Raw genomic sequence first — 10533 nt, 5'->3', positions numbered from 1 at the left:
GAGTGACTGCTGTCCCTTTTAGTATCAGCAGGTCTCTGGGCTAGGACAAAAGACAGGTCACTCCCCACACCAAACTACAAAAGAAAAAGCACCAATGATGCTGTATTTCCAGTGCCACCTGGGCCTCCAGGCAGCTCTCCATGTATCCAAACTACTTTCTAGAGTGGCCTCTGGGATTGACATTGCTGACCCTGAGAGACCTAGAAATCCTATTTCTGCCACAATCAAACACAGCCCCCAATGTGTGTCTGACAATATTCATTCACAGATACATGATTCAGAGTGGACCAAGGCCCAGAACAGAGCTGAGGCCTGGGGGTCCTCACTAGCCATGTGCCCATGGGCCTGAAGGATCAGCCTGAGTCAACATGGGGGCTCATCCCAGGAGTGGGAGGTCTGTCTACCCAGATCTGAGCCCAGTGCCACTTCTCATGGATCCTAAATCAACCGTCAGAACAGCTAGACATTAATCAAACTCAAAGATTACCCTTCATTCACGGAAGGGGTCCAGAAGGGGAGAGGCTGGTCCAGGCTTTCACAGTGTTGGATGTCTTGTGTCAGGAGGAGTGAAACCCTGAGAAGGTCAGCAAGAGTAGGCTAAGTGCATCTCAAACTGCATATGCAGAAAAATTGCCAGGAATCTTGTTAAAAAGCAGCTTTTGAGTCTAGAGGTTCAGAGTGTCTGCATTTCTAACAAGCTCCAGGAGAGATACCTGGGCTGCTGCTTTGTGAACCTCACTTTAAGTCCAAGGTCATAGGCCTTGGTAAGGAAAGTCAATAGTATTTTAAGATCATTAATCAGGAGAATAATAGGATCTGGGGGTATACAGCACTGGGAGGGCAAAGGTCCTCAATTCTGTATTTTCCTGATTTTGAGCTGCTACTAGACACCCAAATCTGCTACAAGCTGCACATGTGGGCCTGGAGCTCGGGTGACATGGGAGCTGAATACAGGAGAGCCTCCAAAGGACGCTGATATCTGGAGTCCATGCAGCACTCAGCAGCCTGCACAGCACTCGGTCCTTGGCAGCCCTGCCCAAAGTAGTTGCTCCCACCCCGCCTATGAAAGTACTTTCTAAATGCCAAAGCCTGGGCTAAGAGCTTTAAATACATAATCTCATTCCATTTTCACAGGAACCATATTGCTTAGGTGGCACCATTTCCAGTCCATAGATGGGGAAATGGAGGGCTGAGAAACAGTAATCTTAGGAACTATGTGACAGAGTTCATATTCAGACTTTGGTCTATCTGAGAGCAAAGCCCATGTCCTACCCACCATGTTACAGTGCTGACTACCCAGTGAATGTTCTGAAATCTACAGGCAGTTAGTAATGAACAGCCCAGCACATACTCCAGAGTCCCTTTGATTTACCTGGGCCAGTGGCTTCTAATGCAGGTTCCTCTAAATCCTATGGGTCTGCTGGTATCAGAGTTCTACAAGGATTCACTTCAGTTGTTTAATTCAAGTGTTTTAAAACTAAAAATTAATAAAACATATTCAAAGATATAACAGCCAAAATACAAATCATCAGAAAACACTCAAGTCTCAACTGCCAGGTTAGTGTGTTTTAATGTGGACTCCAAAAATAAATCTCCTGGCCTCTTAATTTTAAGATATCCTGAAATTGCAAAGGAAGATATTTTTAAATGTTTGGAATTTATAATAGTTGATCTGTATGAATCCAGATTTTTCTCAATAGTGTGTCACAAAATAATATAAGTAAGTGAGATGTTGGCTTGCACATATGTCAGCAAAAGCCACCCATGCCTCCCATTAAAATGTTTGTATTTGTCAGAAGAGCCTCATGGTTTTCATTGACCAATTTACAATAATTTATTCAATTTGAATTTATAAAATAACATACCGCTAAAACGTGGCTTTTTTTGTTGGTGGTGGTGTTGATGATGTTGTTACTTCATATGCTGCCGCCTCATGATTTTGTTGGCAGTAAGATCTCCTTACTTGAGAAGAGCCTCTGCCTGCCTGTGTGTCCCATCCAAGCCCTGAGGCTCTAGGGCTGGGCTCTGGCACAGTGAGTGACCTGCCCTGCCCCTCAGGGGGAAGCCCTGGGACTCAGTAATCTTTGTTAAGAAGGCCTGTCACTTCCCTGGCGTGGGCAGCATCTCTGGGGAAAATACCTCAGCATTTCCGTGTTTGATGGTGCTACTAGCCCTGGTCTCTCCCTACCACGGAAAAGGGACTGCCCCCAGAACTCAGTAGGGCCTGCCCCATCCCTCCCTGCATTCCTTCTTTCCGATGTTGTTGACAACAATAATGCTTGGCACTGACACACCAAGGACAGTCCAGCCTCCCAGCCTGCCCTCACTCTCCCAAGCACAGCTAGGGCCTCAGGAAGGTCAGAGAACAGATGCAAAGACATGCTGTCCACCACCTTCTTAATCACTGCAGACCACTCTCAACTCGAGAGGAAGGGATGACCGACCCTTGCAGGTCTTTGGCTCTACCCTAAGGGAAATGCTCTGCTACAGCAGGAAGAAGCTTGAAGGACCTGTGCTGCACAAGACAATGACGCTCCAACATGGTCAATGTGCAAATGAGAGAGGCATCTGCATTCATGCACAAGTGAAGCTGGAACCAAATGAAAGCTCCCTGCAGTCTGAGAACTGTAGATTCCTCTTCTGCAGCAAAAAGCCAAGATTGTACCCTGCTTACTGCCAGCTGTGCCACCTCCTGGTGAAGCAACAATGAGCAAGCTGCTTAAACTCTGTACTTCAAGTTTCTTGTCAATAAAACAAAGGTGATCAGCACTTGCTTGGCAGGGCTGCTGCTGGAATTAGACATACTATGCATTCATTAAGTTTTTGATGAGTGACTGGCATTCTGTAGATAGCAAACTTGTTAGTTTATTTTTTTCACTCTGAGGAGGTTCTGAGATTGTGGTGGAAGGGCCAAGGGTGAGTTGCCCCAAAATGTGCCACCTTCAAATGCAGGTTATTTCAAGCTGAGAACAATCAAGTCAGGAAAAAACTTTGACCTTCCCCCTAATTGCCTGAAAGAATTTAGATAGAGGACCTGCTTCAGGAAGAGAGCTGTCACATAAATAACTACACTATACTGTGAGCCAACTATGGTAGACAGGAGGAACCTAGCAACGCCTGTTGCATCAAAGTCCTCTCTATGTCCTGTTGTTTTGGGATGGGTCACCAAACACTTGTTAACCAAACATTTACTCCTTTTCATCTTCCTGTGAATTGCTTTAATTCCCTTTGAAGTCCCAGGTCCATATCCCTTCTCCTTAGTTCAGGATGACATATTATCTGATTTATCAGGCTGTCTTTGGAACCTCCTGTCTATGTGAATTCCCTATACACAATTAATTAAATCTGATTTTCTCCTGTTAATCTGTCTCCTGCCAATTTAATTCTTAAACCAGGTAGGAAAACCTGAAAGGGCAAAGGAAAATTTTTCCATGCCAACTGTAGAAAGTGAAGGATCCTTCCCCTAATATAAAAGTTGGGGCCATACAGCCAGGGAGAGAGACAGGAGGAACTTGGGTTTTGGTGACAAGTCCTCCCAGGGTTTGCACAGAGGAGGTCATTCTCATCCTCATTTCTGAAGATGAAAACACTGAAGTTCATGGATATTTCATGACATGCCATAGGCAGAAGCAGCAAAGGACTGGGTGGAAATCTGTTAGTCAAGCTTATCTGAATCCACGTCAACTCTCCTTTGCTCTACAAAGGTCTGAAAAGGATAATACTAATGCTGAAGGTGGTAGCAAGGGAAGGAGAAGCAGTGGTGTTGGTGGTGTCAGGCATTCTTAGCCATTGGGACAGAGTGAGATGGGTCTCCCAATTAGGAATCACTGGCTATACCACTGATTTTTAGACCCTTTATCTTTTGCCTTAATGTTTGCTTGTTTCATGGGCCATGATAAACAGAGAAAATGTATGAAAGATGGGACATTCTAAACTACCATTTAGAACTTCTCTAGAGGCAGAGTTTTGCTGAAATTGATTGCGGGTTTCTAACACCCTTTTTATCTTTATTTTTTAAACCAGCTAAAAGCATCAGTAGATTGGTTTCCTATGAAAGACTGTGAATCTTGACTCTTCTACATCTACATTAATAAGCTTTAAGACTGGAACTTCAGTGATGATTTAAGACATAAAAACCATTAACAAAGTTTAAACAACTCAAGTCAAAGAACATCAGATTATCTTTTCTGTCCCAGCACCAACCCTGCCCTCCTCCCCTTTGTCAAATGCCATGAATTTCCCTGCTTTGGTTGTTATTCAACCTATTGTTAAGAATCTTAGTGTGTATGGAGAATATGTGGAAGAAACAAAGAAATAAAGAAGCTATAGAGAAATAAGCTGCTTGGGGGAGTTATCAAGGGATGAAAATTCCCAGACAGACAGTGTGATACTCACACAAAAAGACACATCGATCAATGGAACAGAATTGGAAGCCCAGAAATAAACCCACAATATACGGTTAATTAATCTATGACAAAAGAGGCAAGAATATCCAATGGGAAAATGACAGTCTCTTCAACAAATGGTGTTAGGAAAACTGGACAGCCACATGCAAAAGAATAAAATTGGACCACTTTCTCACACCACACACAAAAATAAACTCAAAATGGATTAAAGACATAAATGTGAGACTTGAAACCATAAAAATCCTAGAAGGGAACACAGGAAGTAATTTCTCTAATATTGGTCATAGCACCATTATTCTAAATACATCTCCCTAGGCAAGGGAAACAAAAGCAAAAATAAACTAGTGGGACAACATTAAAATAGAAAGCTGCTGCGCAGCAAAGGAAACAATCAACAAAACAAAAAGACCATCTACTGAATGGGGGAAGATGACATATCCTATAAGGGGTTAGTATTCAAAATATATAAAGAATTATAAAACTCAATACCCAAAACCCAAATAATCCAATTTAAAAATTGGCAGAAGATGTGAATAGACATTTCTCCAAATAAGAAATGCAGGTGATCAATAGACACATGAAAAGATGCTCAACATCACTAATCATCAAAACAATGCAAATTAAAACCACAATAAGATATCCCCTTCACACCTGTCAGAATGGCTAAAATCAAAGCACCAGGAACAAGTGTTGATGAGGATGTGGAGAAAAAGGAACACTCTTGTACTGTTGGTGGGAGTACAAATTGGTATAGCCATTGTGGAAAATAGTATGGAGGTTCCTTAAAAATTATAGAATTACCATATGATGCAGTGATTCCACTAATAGGTGTTTACCCAAAGAACTCAAAACACGGATTCAAAAATATATATGCACCCCTATGTTTATTGCAGCATTATTTACAATATCCCTCAATAAATAAATGGATAAAGAAGATGTAGTGTACATATTATATATATAATGGAATATTACTCAGCCATAAAAAAGAATGGAATCTTGCCATTTTCAATAACGTGGATGGATCTAGAGGATATAATGCTAAATGAAGTAAGTCAGTCAGAGAAAGAAAAATACCATATGGTTTCACTTGTACGTGGAATTTAAGAAACAAAACAAAACAAAGAGAAAAAAGACTCAAATTCAGAGAACAAACTGGTAGTTACCAGATGAGAGTTGGGTGAAGGGATGGTGAGACAGGTGAAGGGGTTTAAGAGTACATTTATCATGATGACCACTGAGTAATGTATAGAATTTTTGAATCACTATATTGTACACCTGAAACTAATATATTGTATGTTAATTATAATGGAATTTTAAAAAGAAATTAAAAAAAAGAAAATTCCCAGACTGCAGTGGCCTGCTTTCAGAGATAGAGATCAAAAATTCTTAATGGATTTCTTATTTTTAAAATACAAATTATTGGGATGCCTGGGTGGCTCAGCAGTTGACCGTCTGCCTTTGGCTCAGGGCATGATCCTGGAGTCCCGGGATGGAGTCCCACATCGGGCTCCCTGCATGGAGCCTGCTTCTCCCTCTGCCTATGTCTCTGCCTCTCTGTGTCTCTCATGAATAAATAAATAAAATCTTTAAAAAAATAAAATAAAATACAAACTATTTTAGAACACAGAGTATATGGGCTCTGTTGAGGTTAAGACCTTAGAGAGAGGAGAGAAGACAAAGGTCTGGCCCAAATGTCCCAGGCTTCCTGGCTGTGGGATAGACACATGTGATCATCTCCCAGGCACAGCAGGTCATGCTAGAGCAGCTTCTCCAGCTGAGAAGAGGACCTGCAGTCTTGGAAACAGACTTCCCTACCCAACAGCATCCCAACCACAGGTTGCAAAACACAGTGTTTGAATTTAAAGTCTTCTTTTATAATCAGAGGAATTAACACTCATCAGGAGAAATTTTTGATCACCCTGAAGGTACCCAGAAGGGTTGATGAGTGAAGGGATTAAATAACTCAGCCAGGGCCACACAGGGCAGCACACCCCAGCATGCAGTTGGCTTCCGACCTTGAAGATGCTTTCCTGACTTTGTGCTTCTCCTGTTCTGGTCCTTAAAAGATGAAGGCATGGAAGGGATCCCCTGGGTGCCATCAAAGCCAAGAAGATGTGTGTAGGCAGCAGAAAAGGAAAGCAGGAGCTTTCTCTTCCCTTTTTTTCATACTGATAGCTCAAAACAGATCAGCCTTCATTTCCAGGCTTGTTTTGGGCCAACAACCACAGCGAGCACCAGCCTTCAACAGAGTGGCTGCCTGTCTCTGGCAAAAGCAAGACCAGCGAAGTCAGAGGCTGGCTTTACCCCAATTCAGCCTCCTTCTGTAGTCAAGGTTTCTTTCTTTCTTGCACAAGGAAATGAACACAAAACTCTTAGAACTCAAGGACTTGTCCCTGCCTTATAAGGAAAGTAATTCAAAGCAAGCTCTACCCTTTACTAGCTAGGCAACCCTGGACAAGTTTCTTATCCTCCTCAGCTTTAGTTTTCTCATCTCTAAGATATGGGCAGTGACAGGACCCATCTCACAGGTTTGTAGTAAGGACTGGGTAGATGAACAAAGCTTTTAGAACAGCACTTGGCACATAGAAAGTTTTGACCAATGCTAACTATTACTATTTTATTTGGTCCATAGTAAGAATTCAATTAGATAAGCATCTTTATTATGATAAATAAGAAACTTGATGTTTATTGAGAATCTGATGTATATAAGACATTTTTCTAGATACCCTGGCTTGCCTTCTATAGACCATGAGGCTGATGTGAATGTAGTAAGTAGAACACTCAGCAGATTGTGGTGCATGTTCTTTTTTTAAGTACAGGAAAGGGTCATGGAAACACAAGGGAGGAAGAGTCCAGGAGGGATCTGGAAAACCTTTGTGGACAGCTTGACACTTAAGCTGGGCCTTGAAGTTGGGACTCTGCATTTGGAAATGGTGAAAGCAGATGGAATTTTCTAGGCAGAGACAGCATATACCAGGGCCTGGGGGCTGGGGAGGGAGTGTATTCCGGGAATCATGCTTTGGTGCGGGGTACAAACCCTGAGCAGAATCAGTAAGACAGTGTACGGAACAAGGCAGGACCTGCATCCAAGAGAGTTGTTTTGAGAATGGGTTTTGCTACTTCCTGGGACCTTCGGTGAATTATTTAACATCTGATCTTCTGACTATTCAGATGTAAAATGAGTGATACAACAACCTCACCTTACCAGATGATTGTGAAGATCAAATACTTACCTGTGTTTAAGAAACACTGTGTAAGGCGTAGAGGATTATGCAAACATTGGTAATCTCTCTGTTGTGAGCCCTCCCAGAAGTCCAAGGAAGACAGGGCCAGGTGGCCTTCTGGGAGTCTATTGCAACATTGGGAGAGGAGAGAAACCACCTGGGCCGACTAAGGCAGTGAGCATTTCCAGCTGTTGCAGGATGCTCCCATTCACTGCCATTACCCTAAACTCTGGTGCTGGCCTATGAGGCAAAGCTATGAGCAGCCTGTTTGTCACCTGAATTTCCATGCTGGTTTAGAGTCCTCAGTACCAGTGCACACATATAGAAGATAGCAACCCCTGGAAGAAACCCAGGTCAAGCACTTTGCACTCAAATGGATTTTAAGTTTATTTTTTATTTGTCCTTAAAATATATTTATTTTTTTAATAAATATTAAAAATTGGTGTTCAATTTGCCAACATACAGAATAACACCCAGTGCTCATCCTGTCAAGTGCCCCCCTCAGTGCCCGTCACCCAGTCACCCCCACCCCCCGCCCTCCTCCCCTTCCACCACCCCTAGTTCGTTTCCCAGAGTTAGGAGTCTTTATGTTCTGTCTCCCTTTCTGATATTTCCTACTCATTTCTTCTCCCTTCCCTTCTATTCCCTTTCACTATTATTTATATTCCCCAAATGAATGAGACCATATAATGTTTGTCCTTCTCCGACTGACTTACTTCACTCAGTATAATACCCTCCAGTTCCATCCACGTTGAAGCAAATGGTGGGTATTTGTCATTTCTAATGGCTGAGTAATATTCCATTGTATACATAAACCACATCTTCTTTATCCATTCATCTTTCGGTGGACACCGAGGCTCCTTCCACAGTTTGGCTATCGTGGCCATTGCTGCTATAAACATCGGGGTGCAGGTGTCCCGGCGTTTCATTGCATTTGTATCTTTGGGGTAAATCCCCAACAGTGCAATTGCTGGGTCGTAGGGCAGGTCTATTTTTAACTCTTTGAGGAACCTCCACACAGTTTTCCAGAGTGGCTGCACCAGTTCACATTCCCACCAACAGTGTAAGAGGGTTCCCTTTTCTCCGCATCCTCTCCATTTGTGGTTTCCTGCCTTGTTAATTTTTTAAAAAGCTTCTAGCAAAAGATAGACTTAGAATTGAAACCTGGGTCTATTAAATAGCTTTCTGTCCCAATCCCTTAGCCCTTCCTTGCAAGGGTTCCAGTAATGAAATATCAGTAATCTTTTCAGAAAATCTACTTCATTTTTTTTTTTAAGATTTTATTTATTTATTCATGAGAGACACACAGAGAGAGGCAGAGTCACAGGCAGAGGGAGAAGCAGGCTCCCTGCAAGGAGCCCAATGCAGGACTGGATCCCGGTACTCTGGGATCATGCCCTGAGGTGAAGGCAGACACTCAACCACTGAACCACCCAGGTGTCCGTAGAAATCTACTTTACAGAAAAGTAGAAAATAGAAAAAAAGCATAGGATTTGAAGTCAGGAGACTTGAACTCAGAGCTCTGGTTCTCCCACTCACTGTTTTTTATCTCTTCATTGCTAAGAAACCCTACTTTTCTCCTTTAAAAAATGGGAATGAGAATACCCAAGACATTGAGCTGTTGAAAGCTTAGTTGAGGGATGCCTGGGTGGCTCAGCAGTTGAGCATCTGCCTTTGGCTCAGGGGACAATCCCAGAGTACTGGGATCGAGTCCCACATTGGGTTCCCTGCATGGAGCCTGCTTCTCCCTCTCCCTGCGTCTCTGCCTATCCCTTTCTGTGTCTTTTATTAATAAATAAATAAAATATTTTTTTTAAAGAAGAAAGTTTAATTGAGATAACATACATGAATACACAATACATAAAATGCCTGGCCAATGATGGATACTGAATAAATTTTGACAGCAGCAGATTTCAGTTTTAAATAAGTAACCAGCAAGTCTGTGTCCATTGCTAAGCACTCAGGGGACACGGGAGAAACAACAGTCCCCAGCTCTGGCTGAAATGGATTCTTGACATTCCATCAGAAAAGTCACCAACCAAGAAAGAATTAGCCACATGAACCCCTCCAGAGGAAACTTCATCTCTAAGCCGGCAGTTACTTGTCTCTGCAGCCAGATGGCATTCACCTCTGAATAGGACACTGACCGATTACATTCAGCTTTTCTGAAGTGAGAAGGCAGCAAAGTATAGTTTAAAATGCAAGTTGTAAAATACAACAGCAGAACACTGAGCAGTAAGAAGCCTGTATCAGCCTTGTTCTTTCTGCTTGAGGAACATATAACCTAACAAAGGACACGGGAACAGCCATAAAACAGTGAGAGGGACATGTTGTTATGCTGCAAGATTACCGCTAACCAAATGGAAGTAAAAATCAATTCAAGTCTCAAACTATTGGAAGACTTCGTACTATGGGTGGAGCTTGGATGGGCCTTCAAGAACATTGAGTACAGAGGCAGGGCAAGATAATGAATATACACCTCACAATGGGCAGGATTTATTCCCTGTGGAGGAACAAAGGAACATGTGAGATAAACTTGGACAGGGGAGTAGGGGCCATATTATAATGAGTCTAAGGCAAAAGGCAGAGGAGTATATCCTTGGTACAGCAGCAAGGAGTCCTCTCAAGTTCTTGGCAAGGCAGTGACTGATGAAACTATATTTTGGGAAAATATCACGAGGCCTGAACCAATACCCATTAGGCTTCCAGCCCGGTTTGGAAGAGGGTAGTGTGTATTGGTTGATTTCCTTTCGACCTGTACTTTCAGGCTACCTTCTTTTTTTTTTTTTTTTTTTCAGGCTAACTTCTATATGAAAGTTTCCAGTAGAGCTAGAGCAGATTTTCCATGAGAGAACAGAAAAAAAGTAGTAGGGACATGTGTGTGTGTACAGATGTGTTAGAGG

Source organism: Canis aureus, chromosome 24, assembly GCF_053574225.1.
Source record: "Canis aureus isolate CA01 chromosome 24, VMU_Caureus_v.1.0, whole genome shotgun sequence".
NCBI classification, from domain to species: Eukaryota; Metazoa; Chordata; class Mammalia; order Carnivora; family Canidae; genus Canis; species Canis aureus.
Note: the sequence above shows the minus strand (reverse complement) of the source record.